Source organism: Gobio gobio (assembly GCF_949357685.1).
Source record: "Gobio gobio genome assembly, chromosome: 2".
NCBI lineage: Eukaryota > Metazoa > Chordata > Actinopteri > Cypriniformes > Gobionidae > Gobio > Gobio gobio.
Window position 1 is genome coordinate 3205315 of NC_137098.1, and position 21594 is coordinate 3226908.

The 21594-nt window shown below is 42.2% G+C and overlaps 1 protein-coding gene across 7 annotated transcripts in view; it reads right to left on the minus strand.

Annotated features, from left to right (window-relative positions):
• The window catches only part of cbfa2t3 (CBFA2/RUNX1 partner transcriptional co-repressor 3), a 104550-nt gene that overhangs the window by 40589 nt on the left and 42367 nt on the right, over positions 1-21594 (minus strand). For 2 of the 7 annotated variants that reach the window (XM_079806082.1, XM_079806074.1), the window contains exon 2: positions 18212-18260. The exons of the other annotated variants lie outside the window; for them this stretch is intronic. The gene's annotated coding sequence lies outside the window, so the exon portion shown is untranslated. The remainder of the gene's footprint in view (positions 1-18211; positions 18261-21594) is intronic. 7 annotated transcript variants of the gene reach the window in all.

Sequence of the window (21594 nt, forward strand, 5' to 3'; positions counted from 1 at the left end):
TCATTGAGTCGATTCGTTCAAACGGATGATTCATTCAAGAATTAGGCAGTCGTTTACGAATAGGGTCATTGAATCTTTGATTCAACCGATTCATTCAAACACTGAATCATTCACTAACACACACACACACACTGTTGCTGTGAGAGGCGTTATGGTTCTGCTGTGATCTTTGTTTGGAACTATTTTCGCTGCTGAAATAGAACAAAAACACTCAATATTGCATCTAAAATGTAAGTGACTTAATGTTAATTAATTGTTTATGGAACTGGCGTATGAAATCTGTGTCATTTTCAGTCATGATGATATTCAGGAAAACAACACTCTTGTTTGTGCGATGTTGCTTAACTGTATCATATGTTATAATATAAAAACTACACAATTTTAACCGTGTATGTTAACTGAGTTTCATTGTAGGAGCGGCGCTCATTTGTTTTCGATTTTCCCCTCGAGAGGCTGCGCGAGTCTCAACAGCTTAACCTTGTTAACTTCGTTTTATATTATTATCCACTCTCGATCTCCACTTACACTAACTGAATGCACTTTGGTGATTCCCTAGTTATTTTTTGTTTAAAAGTTTTACTCAGGATACTTGTCCGGTCGGGCAAGTAAAATTCTTGTTCACTTGCCCCTTCAAAAAATCCACTTGTCCCAGACAAGCATTAATGTCGAGCCCTGAGATGGTACTCACAACATCAATGGTGACAGCTCACATTTGCTACTCCTTACCATCGTCTGTCGCCAAGAATGACGCTTTAGATGCCACAAACTTCAATGCTCATTTACTCTAGAGTCCATAAGATCTGATAAATGTGTACACATTTTGCATGTGGTACTTTTTAGGGATGGATTTTATAATTACTGAATGCTGTGTAATGATCCATCTATGAGATTGTTTTGTTATTGTACGATTTTATGTCTTTGTTGTAAGACATTGCATATGCTGATGACAATATTCAGTCGTGCAAATCAAATTATTTTGTGTGCAACTCTCATCAATTATAATTGGCAAATTCTTATACCACAAAAAAATAGTGGAATTTGCAATATTACACTAATGCATGTCCAAAAAAGCACTATAGCACGGCATTTCTTTTCAACATAGAGTAACTGGTTCATTTTATATTAGGTGGCCTTAACTACTATGTATTTACATCAAAAAATAAGTACAATGTACTTACTGTGTTCAAATTGTATTGCAAAACACCTTTGCTGATATTGAGGTGGGATACGGGTAGAGTTAGGGACAGGTGTGGCGGTGTGGGTAAGTTTAAGGGTAGGGTTAGGGACAGGTGTGGTGTTATGGGTAAGTTTAAGGGTAGGGTTAGAGACAGGTGTGGTGGTATGGGTAAGTTTAAGGGTAGGGTTAGGGACAGGTGTGGTGCTGTGGGTAAGTTTAAGGGTAGGGTTAGGGACAGGTGTGGTGGTATGGGTAAGTTTAAGGGTAGAGTTAGGGACAGGTGTGGTGGTGTGGGTAAGTTTAAGGGTAGGGTTAGGGACAGGTGTGGTGGTATGGGTAAGTTTAAGGGTAGGGTTAGGGACAGGTGTGGTGTTATGGGTAAGTTTAAGGGTAGAGTTAGGGACAGGTGTGGTGGTGTGGGTAAGTTTAAGGGTAGAGTTAGGGACAGGTGAGGTGGTGTGGGTAAGTTTAAGGGTAGAGTTAGGGACAGGTGTGGGGGTGTGGGTAAGTTTAAGGGTAGGGTTAGGGACAGGTGTGGGGGTGTGGGTAAGTTTAAGGGTAGGGTTAGGGACAGGTGTGGTGGTATGGGTAAGTTTAAGGGTAGGGTTAGGGACAGGTGTGGTGTTATGGGTAAGTTTAAGGGTAGAGTTAGGGACAGGTGTGGTGGTGTGGGTAAGTTTAAGGGTAGAGTTAGGGACAGGTGTGGTGGTATGGGTAAGTTTAAGGGTAGAGTTAGGGACAGGTGTGGTGGTGTGGGTAAGTTTAAGGGTAGGGTTAGGGACAGGTGTGGTGGTATGGGTAAGATTAAGGGTAGGGTTAGGGACAGGTGTGGTGGTGTGGGTAAGATTAAGGGTAGGGTTAGGGACAGGTGTGGTGGTGTGGGTAAGTTTAAGGGTAGGGTTAGGGACAGGTGTGGTGGTATGGGTAAGTTTAAGGGTAGGGTTAGGGACAGGTGTGGTGTTGTGGGTAAGTTTAAGGGTAGAGTTAGGGACAGGTGTGGTGGTATGGGTAAGTTTAAGGGTAGGGTTAGGGACAGGTGTGGTGGTGTGGGTAAGTTTAAGGGTAGGGTTAGGGACAGGTGTGGTGGTGTGGGTAAGTTTAAGGGTAGGGTTAGGGACAGGTGTGGTGGTAGGGGTAAGTTTAAGGGTAGGTTTAGGGACAGGTGTGGTGGTGTGGGTAAGTTTAAGGGTAGGGTTAAGGACAGGTGTGGTGGTATGGGTAAGTTTAAGGGTAGAGTTAGGGACAGGTGTGGTGGTATGGGTCAGTTTAAGGGTAGAGTTAGGGACAGGTGTGGTGGTATGGGTAAGTTTAAGGGTAGGGTTAGGGACAGGTGTGGTGATGTGATGTGGGTAAGTTTAAGGGTAGGGTTAGGGACAGGTGTGGTGGTATGGGTCAGTTTAAGGGTAGGGTTAGGGACAGGTGTGGTGGTATGGGTACGTTTAAGGGTAGGGTTAGGGACAGGTGTGGTGGTGTGGGTAAGTTTAAGGGTAGAGTTAGGGACAGGTGTGGGTAAGTTTAAGGGTAGAGTTAGGGACAGGTGTGGTGGTATGGGTAAGTTTAAGGGTAGGGTTAGGGACAGGTGTGGGTAAGTTTAAGGGTAGAGTTAGGGACAGGTGTGGTGGTATGGGTAAGTTTAAGGGTAGGGTTAGGGACAGGTGTGGGTAAGTTTAAGGGTAGGGTTAGGGACAGGTGTGGTGGTATGGGTAAGTTTAAGGGTAGGGTTAGGGACAGGTGTGGTGGTATGGGTAAGTTTAAGGGTAGGGTTAGGGACAGGTGTGGTGGTGTGGGTAAGTTTAAGGGTAGAGTTAGGGACAGGTGTGGTGGTATGGGTAAGTTTAAGGGTAGGGTTAGGGACAGGTGTGGTGGTATGGGTAAGTTTAAGGGTAGGGTTAGGGACAGGTGTGGTGGTGTGGGTAAGTTTAAGGGTAGGGTTAGGGACAGGTGTGGTGGTATGGGTAAGTTTAAGGGTAGGGTTAGGGACAGGTGTGGGGGTGTGGGTAAGTTTAAGGGTAGGGTTAGGGACAGGTGTGGTGGTATGGGTAAGTTTAAGGGTAGGGTTAGGGACAGGTGTGGTGGTGTGGGTAAGTTTAAGGGTAGGGTTAGGGACAGGTGTGGTGGTATGGGTAAGTTTAAGGGTAGGGTTAGGGACAGGTGTGGTGGTATGGGTAAGTTTAAGGGTAGGGTTAGGGACAGGTATGGTGGTATGGGTAAGTTTAAGGGTAGGGTTAGGGACAGGTGTGGTGGTATGGGTAAGTTTAAGGGTAGGGTTAGGGACAGGTGTGGGGGTGTGGGTAAGTTTAAGGGTAGGGTTAGGGACAGGTGTGGTGGTATGGGTAAGTTTAAGGGTAGGGTTAGGGACAGGTGTGGGGGTGTGGGTAAGTTTAAGGGTAGGGTTAGGGACAGGTGTGGTGGTATGGGTAAGTTTAAGGGTAGGGTTAGGGACAGGTGTGGTGGTATGGGTAAGTTTAAGGGTAGGGTTAGGGACAGGTGTGGGGGTGTGGGTAAGTTTAAGGGTAGGGTTAGGGACAGGTGTGGTGGTGTGGGTCAGTTTAAGGGTAGGGTTAGGGACAGGTGTGGTGGTATGGGTAAGTTTAAGGGTAGGGTTAGGGACAGGTGTGGGGGTGTGGGTAAGTTTAAGGGTAGGGTTAAGGACAGGTGTGGTGGTGTGGGTCAGTTTAAGGGTAGGGTTAGGGACAGGTGTGGTGGTGTGGGTCAGTTTAAGGGTAGGGTTAGGGACAGGTGTGGTGGTGTGGGTCAGTTTAAGGGTAGGGTTAGGGACAGGTGTGGTGTTATGGGTAAGTTTAAGGGTAGGGTTAGGGACAGGTGTGGTGTGGGTAAGTTTAAGGGTAGGGTTAGGGACAGGTGTGGTGGTATGGGTAAGTTTAAGGGTAGGGTTAGGGACAGGTGTGGTGGTATGGGTAAGTTTAAGGGTAGGGTTAGGGACAGGTGTGGTGGTGTGGGTAAGTTTAAGGGTAGGGTTAGGGACAGGTGTGGTGGTATGGGTAAGTTTAAGGGTAGGGTTAGGGACAGGTATGGTGGTATGGGTAAGTTTAAGGGTAGGGTTAGGGACAGGTGTGGTGGTATGGGTAAGTTTAAGGGTAGGGTTAGGGACAGGTGTGGTGGTATGGGTAAGTTTAAGGGTAGGGTTAGGGACAGGTGTGGTGGTGTGGGTAAGTTTAAGGGTAGGGTTAGGGACAGGTGTGGTGGTGTGGGTCAGTTTAAGGGTAGGGTTAGGGACAGGTGTGGTGGTATGGGTAAGTTTAAGGGTAGGGTTAGGGACAGGTGTGGTGGTATGGGTAAGTTTAAGGGTAGGGTTAGGTGTAAGGGAAGTGTCAACTGTGTAATTACAAATGTAATAATTACAGATGCAGGTATTTTTCAAAATGTATGTACACAACAAAGTGCAACGTATCAAATTATTATTTAAAATGTTAGTGCATAGTAGTTAAGGCCACCTAATATAAAGTGGGTCCGAGTAACTACAGTAGATGCACAAAAGTAAACACTAAACGTGTGCGTGTTCCACCTATATGTTGTAATGTGTGTGTGAGGCTGTACACAGCATGTGTTGAGCAGCAGGCTCTCTGACAGGCGCCTCTTGTCTCAGAGCTGTCACTCACTGTGGATCAGTTTACCCCCGCTTCTCTCCACTGTCACCTTCAGTCAGATAGACCTCCCGAAAAACAGCACCCTGACCGTATGCTGGGGCCACCAGCCCAGGCCATGTTCGGAGAGAGAGCCCGAGATGTCATGTGCAAAAATAACTAAACGTACAGGGTCACAGCCAAACTACTAACAGCCAGATAATTGGTGCTCGACCTCAGAGGGATGACAGCTGCAGGAGGGTGACCGGGTACATGCTGAGGGTCCTGAGGGCTTCTGTGTGTTAGTGATTCTCAATCTTATAGCATGTTGCGAGAGGGCGTCATGCAACAATTTCCCGCCAATTCTGTCCTCACTGACAACAGAAATGCTATGCAAAGTGTCAAAATACCAGCCAATCATAGCGTGTTTGATGTTGCCGTTAATCACACATCATTAAAGAAACTTTAACCCTCTGGGGTTCTTCATTTATGGGTCACACCTTCGGGTCAAAAATGACCCCCATAGGGGAAATTGGCAAAAATATGTTTTTTTTTGTGCATACAATCTACAAATCAGCCAGGATGCAGACTCAACAGTGAAGGGGTGAATCTCTAAAACATCAAGAGTGCAAAATGGACAAAAAAAATCACACACACTTATACACACAAAAACACGTACACACAAATGAACGTGTGCCATTCCAAAAGCTAATTGTGTTTTTGTGTGTGTGTGTGTGTGTGTGTATGTGTGAGTTTTTTTGTCTGTTTTGCACTCTTGATGCTTTAGAGATTCACCTCTTCCCTGTTGAGTCCTTTTTTCTGCATCCTGGCTGATTTATAGATTGTATGCACAAAAAAACTCATATTTTTTTTGCCAATTTCCCATTCATTTCCTATGGGGGTCATTTTTGAGCCGAAGGTCCTGAGTGCGACTATTTTTTTTACGACCACTTAGACTTTTCAAATCCTGTCCCCAATTTTTTTGTGTGTTCATATACCAAGTACCAATAAAGCTACGATTTTTAAAAAAAACTTTATAAAACGCTTTGGGTCATTTTTGACCCGAAGAACTCCAGAGGGTTAAGGAGCTGTATTAATCCATAATAGAAATTTAAACCAATGACATTTCATGATGGGCGGAGCTACCTAGTGCATCCGAAATGGGATTAAATTGGTTTTCTTTATTCAAAAACAGAACTGACAGTGCAAACAATCTTCAGAAAGTGCACAGGTTGCTACAATAAATCTATAAAAAAAAAATTTTTTAAAGAAAAATACTAATCAGAAAACTTAACAGGATGTTAGAACTTGTTCTCTACACTACACTCACACACACAAACAAAATGTAATGGGTTTAGTTACATTTTAATGCATTAAGAATTTCTCTAAAATGTCCAAACCCATTATATACTCCTGGAGAAAACATCTACTGTATTAACCTATTACACTGCAAAAAAATGCTTTTCTTACTTAGTATTTTTGTCTTGTTTCTGGTCCAAACATCTAAAAATTCTCAAAACAAGAAGCATTTACTAGCCAAATAAAAATGATTGTCTTGTTTTGGGGGGAAATAACTCAAAATTAAGTGAGTTTTTGCTTAAAATTAGCAAGCTATAAACTAAATAATCTGCCAATGGGGTAAGCAAAATAATCTTAATTCAAACAGAAAACAAGATTATTTTGCTTACCCCATTGGCAGATTATTTATCTTATTTTAAGCAAAAACTCCCTTAATTTTGAGTTATTTTCCCCCAAAACAAGACAAAAACTTTTGCTTGTCTAGTAAATGCTTCTTAATGTAAGATTCTTTAGATATTTGGACTGAAAACAAGACAAAAATACTAAGTAAGAAAAGCATTTTTTGCAGTGTAATATGAATGATATTAAAGTTTAAATATGCAATACAGACACAGATTTAACTGCTGTGACATATAAACAAATATTACGTTACAATTAAATAAAACTACTGCTCCTAAAGAAGAACGATGATTAATTAAAATGTTAGTACATAGTAGTTAAGGCCACCTAATATAAAGTGGGTCTCAATATTGTTATAGTGGATATTTTAATCCAAAAATCTTACATATTGTGCCTTTAAGTGGTCATATCACCAACAATTCTTCAAACGTTGATAAAGAACAATACATAAAATAAAGGGAGTGTGTAAAGCTATTAATTATCATCTAAAGATCGACTTGTGACCCAGGGCAATAAACATAACAAGGCATTAGGACTAATGCCACACTGACCAAAATAGGCACTAGCTGGCCTGCCGTATAGGGGTCAACCGTGCATTGCTCTGTGCATCGCTGTCCCGGTCATTGCCAAATGTAGACAGGTAGAGAGAGATCTTGCTAAAGCCACAAGCCCTGCCTGTCCATCTGTCACCCGGCCCAGCAGATTGCAGTCTCAGAGGAGCCATTACACAAAGAAGAGTCCAGCAAGCATTCACACACACACACACACACACACACATCAGTCACACATAACCTGAGGAAACAGTAACGCTAGTTTTCAATTGGAGCCATATGAGGGACTCTAAGGAAGTGCACGTGAAATTATTTAAGCTTAAAAAGACGAATAAAATCTTTAAAGCTTCCTGAGCATAATCACTTCTTTTAATTTACTCATAGGGGGATACTCATCGAGACAGAGCGACACGCGTCATAATCTGAAGGCCACGCCCACACCGGGAAGGAAAACAATCGAACGCTCTCCATTGACTTTGCATTGCGTGAGGCTGCCTCACTGTCATTTCGGACTTATAACAAAAAACAGAACAATGTCTAAAAGCGGATATGTGTCAAGGTGTACAGCAAACAAGCTAAAAAACACAGAAATACGTTTTTATAAGCTGTCGACCCCAAAAAAAACGAGCGTTTAAGAAGATAAAAGTGGATACATGCAATATGAAGTGAAGCTTCAGCAGGAAGAATGGGTCAATTTTGGGATCCCGATGCCTCAATATGTCTATGTGTGCAGTAAACATTTAGTCACTGTTAAAGGGTTAGTTCACCCAAAAATGAAAATTCTGTCATTAATTCCTCACCCTCATGTGTTTGGACACCCGTCAGACCTCCGTTCATCTTCAGACACAAATGAAGATATTTTAGTGTAAAGCTGATGCTGAGAAAGGCTTCAGATAGGCCTCCATTGGCATTCAGTACATTTACACTCACAAGACCCATAAAAGGCACTAAAAACGTCGTTACAAAGTCCATCTCACCACAGCGACTCTACAATAATTTTACGATGCGACGACAATAGTTTTTGTGCGCAAAAAAAATTTCAAATAACACCTTTATCCAGCTTGTTCTTGTCTTCCGTGTGTCTCCACGACACATGCGCGAGAATATGACGCAGATCCGGCGTTCGGACACACGACCCAGAAGAGATTTGTTTACGAGCAGAGGAAGACGCGCGTGTCTAAGCTGTTGAATTCTACATTGATCGTGCTTTAGGTCTCGGCGTAGTTCTCAAAATGGGACTAAAGTGTGCATTTCATGAATTCCCGAACGCCGGATCTGCGTCATATTCTCGCGCATGCGTCGTGGAGGCACACACGGAAGACAAGAACAAGCTGGATAAAGGTGTTATTTAGATTTTTTTTTGCGCACAAAAACTATTGTTGTTGCTTCGTAAAATTATTGTAGAGTCACTGTGGTGAGATGGACTTTGTAACGATGTTTTTAGTGCCTTTTATGGGTCTTGTGAGTGTAAATGTACTGAATGCCAATGGAGGCCTATCTGAAGCCTTTCTCAGCATCAGCTTTACACTAAAATATCTTCATTTGTGTCTGAAGATGAACGGAGGTTTTATGGGTGTCCAACCACATGAGCGTGAGTAATTAATGACAGAATTTTCATATTTGGGTGAAATATCCTTTAAGTCAAATATCCAAATGTCAGTTTTATATATTATATTTCCTGTCTCTGATTACGTTCTGCTCTAGTCGCCGTAGTTCTCAGTGTAATATGACCCGTCGTGCTCTGTCTCAATGGCCTGAATCCACTTTTTTGTCCTTAAATGCTAATTTTTTGGGTCAACAGCTTATAAAAACGTCTGGGTTTTCGCTTCTGGGTTTTGTTTAGCTTGTTTGCTGTACACTTTGTCACATATCAGCTTTTATACATTGTTCAGTTTTTTGTTATAAGTCCGAAATGACAAGGGCTCAGCCTCCCGCAATGCAAAGTCAATGGAGACGGTTTGATTGTTTTCCCCCCCGGTGGGCGTGGTCTTCAGATTATGACGTGTTTTGCGCTGTCTCTATGACCTGAACTCCCACCGGAGGACTGAGAAAGAGACAGAGGCGCTGTCGAATACACACGGACACAAGGTGAGAGAGGCAAGTCTGCCCTGCTCGGCCTGTATCCACTGTGGGATTACAGATATCTGATTAATCTGACCGGCTAAAGGACACGGTAGGACACACACACACACACACACACACACAGGACACTGGATTTCACTTTTAATACATTAGAATGAGCCCCTTCTCGGACCATCTGTGCTTCCATAAAGCCCAAACAAAGAATTACTTAGATAAGATACCAAGCGAGACAGAAGATTCAAATGTATTGACCGCTTCAGCATCTGTAAAAGCAAATATGTGTACCTATAGCAAAGAAAAATCACTTTTTAATATCTCAGTCTAAGGGTGCTTTCACATCTCTAGTTCGGATCATTTGGTCCGAACCAAGAGCAAACAAATTGACCTATCGGTAAGCCCCGCCCCCTTAGTTACTGTTGCTAACTCGGACAAACAAACGGAGTTGCTATATCTTACAATGACAAGCTGTCAGTGTGCAAACCTTATCCCGAGATGTTTTTGGACACAGAATGTAGCGTATATCCCGTCTGAATGATGGCCAACCTTTACTGATGGTTTATCAAGTTTATTATGTCCTTTTTCACTCCGAAAAACCATCGTAAGAGCTGAACAAACAAAGCATAAGAAGTGCGCATTAACGTCTCATTCACAAACTCTCTCTCTCCGGTGCATTACCATTAACACACACAACAAATTACACAAAAACACTCATACAACTAACAGTGAACACACATACACAGACCATATGACTTTTCGAGGGTGCAGTTAATAACTGGTAAACTTTATATCTGCAAAACAACTCCGATAAACTGCGCGCGAGCTCTTCCTTTCACTACCCGGAGACTATAATACCCATCAAAATAAGAGTCCTCCTTAGTAGGACAGATAATGTAGACCTTCGTGTTTTTGACCTACAGTGTTACATGATGTGAGAACAGTTAGTTATTTCAGTTTGTATGTTAGCAGGGACTTTAATCGTAACTTAACGAGAACATGACAAACAGAAAATCCTCTCAGGATCGCTGGAGTCAGTGTTACAGTACCTCAGGCACGACATTTGAGCATTTCTGTAGCATAAACACCATCAAACCGATGAGAGATTCGGATTTTCCAATGTTTCTCTATGGCGCTGAAACCTAAAGATGTCCGAGTTCCGGTCCCAGCGCAACTGATACTCAACTGCTATTGGCTCATCTGCGTTCGAGGGGAGGGGCTTACTGATAGGTCAATTATACATTGTAGCATTTTTCAGCTTTTTTGGTTCCTTTTCACACCACACTGATTGCTTTGGTCTGAACCGGTTGAAATCAACCAATATGCAGTCACATGACAACCTCCACATCACTCATTGGCCATGGCGTATTTCCTAAACGGCTGGTTTTGTCCCTGGCCATAATCTATTACATTGTTTGTATACACCACAATATGCAAACAATACATTTCTATAATAAAGCGGCTTGAAAACAACGTTCAAATGCACTTCAAGCGAAGATCGCGCCGTTCTTGTGAGTTTTCGAAAGTTGGGACCTAATATGTTCTATGAGGCTTCGCACCGCCTCACTACTCCAACCTTGTCCGCGAGCTGCCATGCTAAAGTTCAAATTCGCATACTATCCGTACTAAATATTCGAAAAAAGAATTAGTATGTCCTAAATCGTAGTATGTTGAAAAGAGTATTCCAAAGATTCCCGGATGGTCTACTATTTCCGGTCAGGATCCGAAGTGCAGATCAACACGATATTGCCCACAACCCATTGCGAGATGGACAAGGATTCGATTAGAACTACAAACGCATATAAAAAGTGTTAAAAAACTACAAACATGACGGTTACGCGAGTCTGACGGTTAAGTAGAGAGGATAAGATAAAGGGGTTTGAGTGAGCAATTATCCGTATTTAACCTGACAAAAATATATTTATTTAATGTTAGCCACATTATATTTCATCTGCAGCAGCATTGTGAACTTTTGTTATGATACGTTTGGCCATTAATTTTACAAACACATGAGAGGAGTCTCTACATTAAAGACCCACGAATGGCAGATCAACGTGCAACTACATTTCTCTCCAATACGGTAGGATATTAAATTTAATGTGGAGGATTTGAACTGTGACGATGATTGACAGGGCAGTTTAAACGGTGATGGGATGCACGTAACTAAGCAACAGAGTCCGTTAAAGATGACGAAGTAGTCCCAAAGCTTGCATACTCTTCTGCTAGACACTCAAAAGTATGCACTTTTTCTTCACAAAAAGAGTACATACTTTTAGGACGTAGTATAAGTAGGCGAATTGGGACGCAGCAATAGGCAACAAACACTTCCTCATCCCATAATGCAGAGCGCGGCTGACTACGGCAGCTGGTTTAGTCCAAAAATGATCAGTACTTTTTGCAGTTGGGTCTGTTCGAGGTCGAATCACGTTCTCCAGCTCCAGAGTTCGTTTGAAAGCGTATCGAGAACCACCTCTTCAAGGAGCTCTAGGTCCGCTTTTGGTGCACTCCCGAGTGTGATTGCTGCTTTCACACCTGACCAAATGAACCGCACCAAAGGGGAAAACCAACTCTAGTACGTTTCAACCCAACTAAATGAGGCAGGTGTGAAAGCACCCTAGGAGATAGTAGGGGAGGCATAGAGAGTGATTTTCCTCACAAAAAGCATGTTTTGCATGCTGGGACTAGCATGGGATGCTGGTTTATGCATGGATTGATATTTTAATGAAACTCCATCACTCTGGGTACCTTCTTGCTTTAATAAATAAAGCATGTGCATACACAGTCAATCATATCTCAATGAGACACAAGAGCCACACTGTGAGATCAATAACCCCAATAGATTTAGCTCACAATGCAATATGCTTTTACCAGACCTCCTACAGATGTGTGACTTGATCCTCAATGCTGTGATTCTGTAATGATGTTAAAGCTGGGCTTCCGCCCTGACCATATGCTTGATGTCTGGAGGAAAACGCAAACTTATAGGACAGCTAAAACGAACCGTGTCCATCTGCTGTTGTGCTATAATCAGATTGGGAACACCACAAAAAGTGCCCCCGTTTGTAATTCCGTAAGATCAGCGGACATTTGCTTTCAGTAAAAGATCCCAGCACTCATATAATGACAAGCCCTGGATTCTGGTTTCTGGGATGTGAGATGCATGTGTAGGGCTTTATTTAGCTATACTTGGAATCTGACAAAACTTCTCTTTGTGGATGCCCAGGGTTACCATTTAGGTAGGTTTGAGTCTAGTGTATGACCTCGTTTTGACGTGTGTGTGATGTGTTTCCTTGCTCACACCGCCACTTGTTCCAGCTATTAGTCCGTACTGAGCTGCCTTTCACTCAAACACAATGAAAATCCCCTCAAGGTAAGCCTCTCTCTCTCTCTCTCTCTCTCTCTCTCTCTCTCTCTTCACATGGCTTCTTTTCCCTGTCCCTGTAACGACACCCCTCCTCCCGCCTCCTCCATCCACCCCTCTGTAATTCCCCCAGTCTCTAGGAATGCTCTTGTTTTTAATTTCTCCCAGCTGCTCTGGCTCTGTGCCCGACCGCCTGCCTTCCCACATCTGCTCCCCATCAGGCCGCTGCAGAGTCCACACAAACACAGGCCTCTCATCAAAACAGCAGGATTACAGTCCTCGACCCCTGGCCAGCACTTCAAGACCCGTCCATCCGCTATCCCTCGCCCCAGCCATCCCACCATCTCTCCTCATCATCACCCAAAGCTCCTCTGTAGACCTCTGGACCAGACCCCATATTATAAAAGACATTGCCACAAGGCTCAAATCTGACCGGACATTATCCAAATATTCAGCAACACTTCCCCCCTTAAAAGGCGGCTCCCTATATACTGTAGGTAGTAGGCAAGGCTGCTCATTATGTTATGGAACAGGTCAGCATCATGTGCTCTCCACACTGAACTTATCTCTCAATTATTTACAACTCAAAGTACAATAGAGAGCACACACACACAAACACACTCTCTGTGAGCCTAAGCAGGCGTCTTCAGCTGAGCAAATATGTTTTGAGAAAACAAACATTCAGATGGCAATAAATGCGCATTTAGTCACAAGCTGAACAGACCCCCGGGCCCTGAGACTCTGTATGTGTGTGTGAGAGAGACGTCCGGCATGTACGCGTGTGTGGGAAAGTATGTTGGGGTCACCAACAATGGGCCATGTATAACCGTAGTATTAAAGAGTGTACAGACACATTTCTCTTATCGCCGTTCCTTCTGTTACAAGGAAGACATGCGCTAAATGCTGTTCTCTTGGGTTTCACCTCATCTAGGAAGTGGTAAGAGGGGAATATCTCAGCACAGCTTGACTATAACACTTCATGAACAGAGCGAAAGGAAACCTGTTTATTGAAAGACACACTTTCCAAGGGGTTTACCCCAGAAGGATGCGTTCCTGGATCCTTGTCCTATGTCCTAGACATAGTCCAAACCCTATCCTAAGACTAAAATCAGAGAGAAATGATCCCTATCCTTAAAGCTGTAGAGATAGCTATACCTTGAGAAAGCTATCCATTGGGAGAATGGTTCATTATAGCCCCGTTTCCACCGAGATTACCCGGAACAATTTGTACCAGGAACTTTTTTTTCCCCAGACCTGCTACTGTCTGCGTTTCCACTGCGGACTAAAGTACGTGAAGATTAGGCGAATTAGTCCAGAAACGTGGGACTGCGCGACTGCTCCTCCCAGTCAATTTTTGTGCAATACTGTCTGCAACAATAACAAGTATGGAGGAGATTCAAGCAGCGCTGCTTTTGCTGGTTTTGTATTGGTTTACTAAAGATGTAATTAACAAAATGGCGGAAAAGAGACGAGCACTGATACTAAAGCGTATTCAACGAATGTAAGACAACGTATGTTATTATCAGCGACATTGACGAACGCTCGCCATCGGACAGAAGGAGCAAGACTGATATTACTGAACGCAGAACGAACCTCGCAAAGACTTTAAGGGTGCTTTCACACTTGTCATGTTTGGTTGGATTAAAACGAACCCTGGTGCGATTGCTGGGTTAGTGCGGTTCATTTAAACATATGTGAACGCTGCCATTCGAACCCTGGAGCGACCCAAACAAGCGGATCGAGACGCTAAAGAGACGGGTCTGGGTCCGCTTCCAAACCAACTCTGGTGCGGTTCGATTGATATATGAACGCAACACGGACCAAAGACATGTAAACAAACCAAAAACAGGATGTGATGTCACAAGATGCGACGCTACAAGTCCGCAACGCGGAAAGATCGGTGCATCCAAAATGAGTAGAGGGCAAACGTGGAGCAGCGAGGAGGTGAAGTGCCTCATCAATACATGCAGATCTTCGTTTCTGCACAACGGAGGAAATCCTGCTTTTATGAGCTCTTCGTGAGTTCTCAGCTGGTAAAAATAAAACCATACGCATAAAATGACAGCGTTTAATCCAGCACACAGCATTGTTTTGAATGTTCGGTAAGCAGCTCCGTCGCGAAATATACGTCATAAAAGTCGACCAATCAGGTTGTGAATGTATCCCTATGCCTTTGGTTCGGTAACTTTAGGTTCGCTGTTAAAAATCCCAGTGTGAACGCTAAGCAGACCAGGACTATATGTTTTGTTTTTTTCGGTCCGGACCAAACGAACCAAACAAACCGAACTATAAGTGTGAACGGACCCTAAAAATGCCGGTTGAAATAAAATGCTGCGTTAGCTCAACCAATCAGCACGTTCAGCGTCCAAGTCCCACCCCCGAAAGTTCCCGAACTTTACTAAAAACTTTACTTTTTCCCGAAAAGTACTACCTCGCGAGCAGGGCCGTTCGGAGGGGGACATATTTACCCGGAACTTCATTTAGACCCTGCGGTCGAGTACCAGCCCAAAGTTCCTGGGGAAAGTTCCCGCGGTGGAAACGCGGATTATGGCATCTACTAGCAGGGGCTAATTGTCAGAACTAACTAACCAAGCCTTGACCCCACTCACCAACAAGGAGGTTGATTCAGGAACGTCCTACAAAGAAAAGTCGGGAAGCATGCTTCTTCTTATCTTGCTAATCCAAGCTGATGTACAGTATAGCTGATGGACCAGCTTAACCACCCTGAGTAAAACTGGTAAACTGGTCTACCAGTACAAGCGGATCGACCAAGGAATTCTTGCTGGTCAGGCAAGTTAAGAAGCCTGGGATATCTTTTTCTCATACTCTCTCGAATTGTATTTTGATTATTGATAAAATTGTCTTGAAGTCTCAGTGCCATCTGTTCTCCACAGGGAGGGTGTAATCAGTGGTCAGGATTCTGGAAAGCCCAGCACTACCCCAAAAGGCAAGAAAGAAAAAAAATCTTCCTTTTCAGATTTCTCCCAATGGCTGCTAATAAAACCCAGATGTTGCTGTGCTGCTCTCTACCCTACTCCCTCCTATCCTCTCCTCAGCCGCCCGGCCTAAGCCATTCCTAAATAAAGGAAAGTATTTGTGACATTCAGCCGAGCCGGGACGTGCCAAGAACAACTCCCCAGCTCGGCCCATCTGGAGTGTGTTAGGACAGCGCTGGGCACCAATCGAGATGCAGAGATGAGTGTTTGTCCACTTCTGCAGGAGCACGGAACATGCACATTCACAAGAAGGTGCTCGTTGTTTAGCTTCACGCAAGTGGTCTGGGTTTTTTCAGAGTGTCCGTTTTAACTCTGGCGTCCCTCCACCCTTCTGTGGACTTGTTGCGTTTGTAGTTGTTTCCTGTGCTGCCTGAAGTAACCGTTGTGCTTGAGGCGGAGGTTCACAGAGCTCACACACCTGAACATCAATAACTCTCACACACACACACACACACACACACACACACAGGAACGTCCTCGGCCTTAGCTCAGACACCTGGGGACCAAGAGTAATGCAGGCATACAGCCATCACCAACACATCTGTCAACTGATATTCAAAGACGGAGAGTTCTTTAGTGAGAGAGGAAAGATAAGACATTGCTGTTAAATGACATTCACTCTGACATAACTGGCAGATGTGAACACAAAAAGCATTGAGGTTTCTATTGGTCTATGGGCCAAGTGTAGCATCTCACTTGCCTAAAATCCTACTTTTGTACCGATCTGAGCGCATGGTCTGAAGACATATATGGTATCGTTTGAAAGATTAGAACCTCAGCTTTCTTTATAACCCAATCACTTTTGCATTTATGTTACATAGAAAAAGATAATACGGTCGGAATTTGCCCCCCCCCCGCCCCGCAATGATCCCCCCCTTGAAAAAATCATATGAATAATATTAAATTTCATATTTATATCACACAATCTCACCAAAAATAGACAAGTCATGTATCAAATGAAAGCTCTTAACCTCAGTTATATCATTTATTTCACCGATCCAATACTTTACAGTAACGCTATTATCAAACGAATCACGAAGATGGAAATGACTCCTTTGAACAAGCAAACACGTAAGTCATATTCCTGTTCAGATCACTAACGCGTTGTGGAGCTACACGCCTCAAACGCTATATCAGCTCGTTCCTTAGGTTGTTTTCTTCAAAATGAGACCATTTTCACATGTCTGTGAGTAAGCATGGCCAAACGACACTGTGATATGTCATCGATGTCCAGATCAAAACATGTGATGCAGACAAATACTCTTATTATCCTTAGTTTTAATCGTCTCTGTTAGCCGCGATTTTGATTTTTGATGACGTCATCACATATTGTGTCATACGTCTGAGTATCTCCGCTCTCTATAGACATGTCAATCATGCTTCTAGACCAATCAGAGCCCGAGATCTCCCTTTACAAAGGTGAGGAGGCGGAGCCTTCTTTTCGATTTCCCAGCGGCAGGCGAGTAAGAGTTATTAGATAGTTTGCACAGATTAATCTCAATAACTTTTTTTTGGAAGGAGATATCAAGAAAATTCTTTTCCCCCCTGTTTACTGAGGGAAATAGACCAAACAGATTAAAAATGATAGATTTTCAAAAAACAAATTAATTAAAAAATAAATCAAAATATGACTTTTTATATATGTTTATCATAAAATTGTGAATAAATAAAATATAATATATGCAATATTTCACCACTGTGTTAAAATTTAGAGTGTTTTCTGTAAAATGATACACTTCTCCAGAGAGGAATCCTTTTATTTTTAATAATTAAATATCAGGGATGCAAACGGGTGAGGGGCAAAAAAGGGGAGAACATTGTATATATATTTATTTATTTATTTATTTTCCATGCGCATTTCTAGACATTATTGAGTATCTTTGCATCTGCATGAAAACTAATTCTAATAGTTAAGAGGTAAACAAGTTTTTGTGTTTTATGTAGGGAAAGACAACCCTTTATAAAAGAAAAAACAAAAGGATTCTATAGATGTGGGAGCTGAATACATAAACAAAACAAAAACAAGACGACAACAACCAGATAAAATGTAACACTCAAATAAAACTGGAAACTGAAGATCCCACCGGCTACAAATACATCAATATGGGATACTTTTTACACCACCTCGTATTTCTTCTAACGTTTAGCCAGAGAGAGAGAGAGAGTTTGATAGATGCTGGAAACTTGTTTAGGCAACAACATTAAGCTACACAAAAGAGTGAAACAATTTTGTTCTTCTAGGGTTCTAGGAGAGCCATAATTCTAATGTTAGCGCTTGGACACATAATAAGACGTGCTTGTCCTTCAGCCCTACAAGAAGGATCATTATGGAACGATTACAGTTTTCCCATCAAGGCTGATAAATAATTATAATAGCTCCGCTTTCCCTAAACTCGTGTATTGCTTTAATAGTGGGGGAAAAAGAGACAAAATGATCTATGACAGGAATCTGTTTGCTCTCCGCACTTCCACAAACAAGCTCCCCAATCAAAACACCTGCAGCTTCACCCAACACCAATTAGCTCATCAAGCTTTTAATTACTCTGTTAATTGCATACAGGCAGCGTGAGGGGCGGCTGGGGAATTAGACACAGAAGCCCTCCAGAGGACCCGCCTTGACAATCCTAACAAACAAAGAGGACGCGTGCCAAGCAAAACACACAGGCCCTGTACACACACACACACACACACACACACACGGCAGATCCCCTGCTCACATGACTGGAAGAAAAACAAGAGTGGCTATAACGCCAGGCTACCATGCTTACCATCTGTTACTGCGCTGATGTCACATCCTGTCACATGGACGACTATTACCTGAAGGATGGATGAAAATGTAAATGAGTGGGAAGAGTGGTTGTGTGCGTTTCTGCTGGTCGGTGTGTAGGGGAGATCTAAAGAGTGTGTTCACATTAGTAGTATATGATTTTGGATACTCAAACTGTCAGTCAAACCTCATAACTCCGCCCACCTCTATCATCTCTGCTTGTTTGCAATGCAATAGTGGATAAAGAACTGGTTGTTTGAGTATGTAGGGGAGAGAGCGGGACACAACCTAACACTTTTTGACTTTCTCAGTTTGTGTAAATCCACTTGGGGTTCAGAGTATGTATTTTTTCTCACATTAATTGCACACATGTCTAGTACAATTATGTGGTTTTGTTTCATTAATACAGTGTTTACTTTTTTCTTGATTTACCCCGAAAGAATGGGAATGTGACAACATGCCCCATAGGTGGAGTACATTGTAACATGACCAAATAACAGCTTAAAATGTTCCCTGATATAATCAAGAAAAACTAAAATATTTTGTCAACAAAATACAATTATTAACTTTTTTTAAATAAAATAATGGCTTTTTTTAATCATTACAAATATAAGCATTTTTGAGTTTGACTACAAACACATCGCTAAATACAGCTATACAGCGTAGCTCAAAACATAATAATAATTAATAATTTCATTATTCACCCTTTTATCATGGTTTCTCAATAGAATTCATAAAAGTATAGAATTTAATGGCATATTTCTAATAGGGGCTCATTGTAACGCAGTGTTAACACACACACCATCTGCACAACTGCTATGGTTATGGTTAGATAAATGTTCAGTGATATCTTCCAGAGATTTTTTATTTTTTGCCGCAATTTTTTCTCTAAATAATGTTGCTATGGCAACTAGTAAATACACTAAGTTTCGTCATTCTGGCATGTGTGGAAAGAGTTAAAACATGCGTGTTACAACTAACCCCGCGCTCCCCTACTCTGAATGCTATTGTACCATAGCTCTCCTAATAGTTTTACCGGAAAATCTAATATTATTAATAATAATAATTTGTTACATTTATATTGCGCTTTTCTAGGCACTCAAAGCGCTTTACATCGAAGGCGGAATCTCCTCAACCACCACCGATGTGCAGCTCAACCTGGATGATGCGACGGCAGCCATTTTGTGCCAGAACGCTCACCACACACACACACACACACACCAGCTAATTGGTGGAGAGGAGGCCGAGTGATGAAGCCAATCATATATAGACGGTTTCATTGGACGTACACGCGTTGCCACGGTTACGCCTGGCCCGAAGTTAACTTCCGGTCTGTGTTTGTTTATGGTCTGGCGAGGGGATAGTATGGCACACTACTCAGAAAACACATTTTTGACGTACTATTCTCTGATAACATGATCTAAATATTAACGATCAAGCAGAGAGAATATGACACCAGCGCAAAAACAGTGTGTGCGACTCACCAAAACGCCTTAAATGCTTACGAGAGCAGCGTCTAATGTAATTCAGACTGTATGTCTAATGTCATTTACTTGCTATTTATTTTGCTTGTTCTCAGAAATAATCTACTCTAGAGGAACTTATTCTGGCTGCATTTACACTCGGCATTAACATGTGATCATCAGCCAATCAGGACACAGCGCGTTTACATTCATACACATCAAGTGGTCGCCATCTGGATAACTCATCACATTTATGTTTCCTGCAAAATATTTAAATGTGCCTTTATCACGGAGTGCAAAACAGCTTTTTAATGGCAGTGCCCATAGAGCACGGGATTTTTTGTGATGCATTCATATACAATCAATCTCAAATAGGGCACTTTATCTAAAAGTTAACTTCCCCAACATTAATCTTATATTATGAAACAAAGAAACATGTTATTCCTATGCATTGCATGATTGAAGGCGAGCGTGCAAGCATTTATATAAGATACTGTACAGAAAACGGGTTAGCTTTAAAGGGTTATTCCACCCAAAAATGTTAATTCTGTCATCATTACTCTCCCTCATGTCATTCCAAACCTGTAAGACCTTCGTTCATCTTCGGAACACAATTAAATTAGGGCTGTCAAAAGATTAATCGCGATTAATCGCATCCAAAATAAAAGTTTGTGTTTACAGAATATATGTGTGTGTACTCTGTTGATTATTATTTATATATAAATACACACACATTCATGTATATATGTAAGAAATATTTGCATGTATATGCATTTATATACATTTATATAATCTATAATATATATAAATATAAATGTTTTATACATAAAAATAATATTTTTTTCTTAAATATATACATGCTTGTGTGTGTATTTATATATAAATAATAATTAACAGAGTACACACACATATATTATGTAAACACAAACTTTTATTTTGGATGCGATTAATCGCGATTAATCTTTTGACAGCCCTAAATTAAATATATTTTTCTTCTTCTCTATGGTCTTACGGGTTGGGGTCGACATGAGGGAGAGTAATTAATGTATGAATTTACATTTTTGGTTCAGCAGTTGAATCGCCAAATTTCAGCAGTTTGGCGGTTTGACACGCGATCCGAATCATGATTCGACTCACTGATTCATAACGCTCTGAACTGCTGATTCGACTCACTGATTCATAACGCTCCGAAGCTTCATGAGGCCGTGTTTTGAAATCGTCATCACTATATAAGTCGTTATTTAGGTTTTTTTTTAGTGCTGTCAGTTAAACGCGTTATTAACGACGTTAACGCAAACCTATTTTAACGGCGTCAATTTTTTTATCGCGAGATTAACGTTCTTTTTGGTCTAACAAACTTTGTAGTTTTTTCACATGCTGTTGCAGCAACTAGTAACGTTAGAAAAACTACAACACCACTCCGGATGTAGCTAGACCGGAAACAAAACATCAGGCACGCTGCGGCTGCCCACACTTGTTTTTGGGCCATTAAAAGAGTAGACGTGGATGGCAAGCGTGAGACGCCGAAATGAGAAACGTATTATGCCATGGTTTAACTCAGGGGTCTTCAACTAAAAGTGCTTGTCTTGAGCGCTGCTTTCTGCTCTGGTGGTGCATTCACACCGGACGCGAATGAAGCGTTTTGCGCGAGTGATTTAAGTCAATGCAAAGACGCAAATAGACATTCTGCGGCGCGAATTAAGCGGCGTGCATGTCGCGTCATTCGCGTCCGGTGTGAACGCACCTGCATGCTTGACCGCGCGTCTGGGTCTGAACGTAACAGTGAGCATTGCAACGTTAACTGTTTCATTAGCCTACGTCAAAAGGCTTCGCAGTCCGGATTTGGACCGGAGTCCGCTAGTTGGCGACCCCTGGTTTAACTGCACTATAGGCGGAGTCCTAGTTTACCTTGCATGTGCAC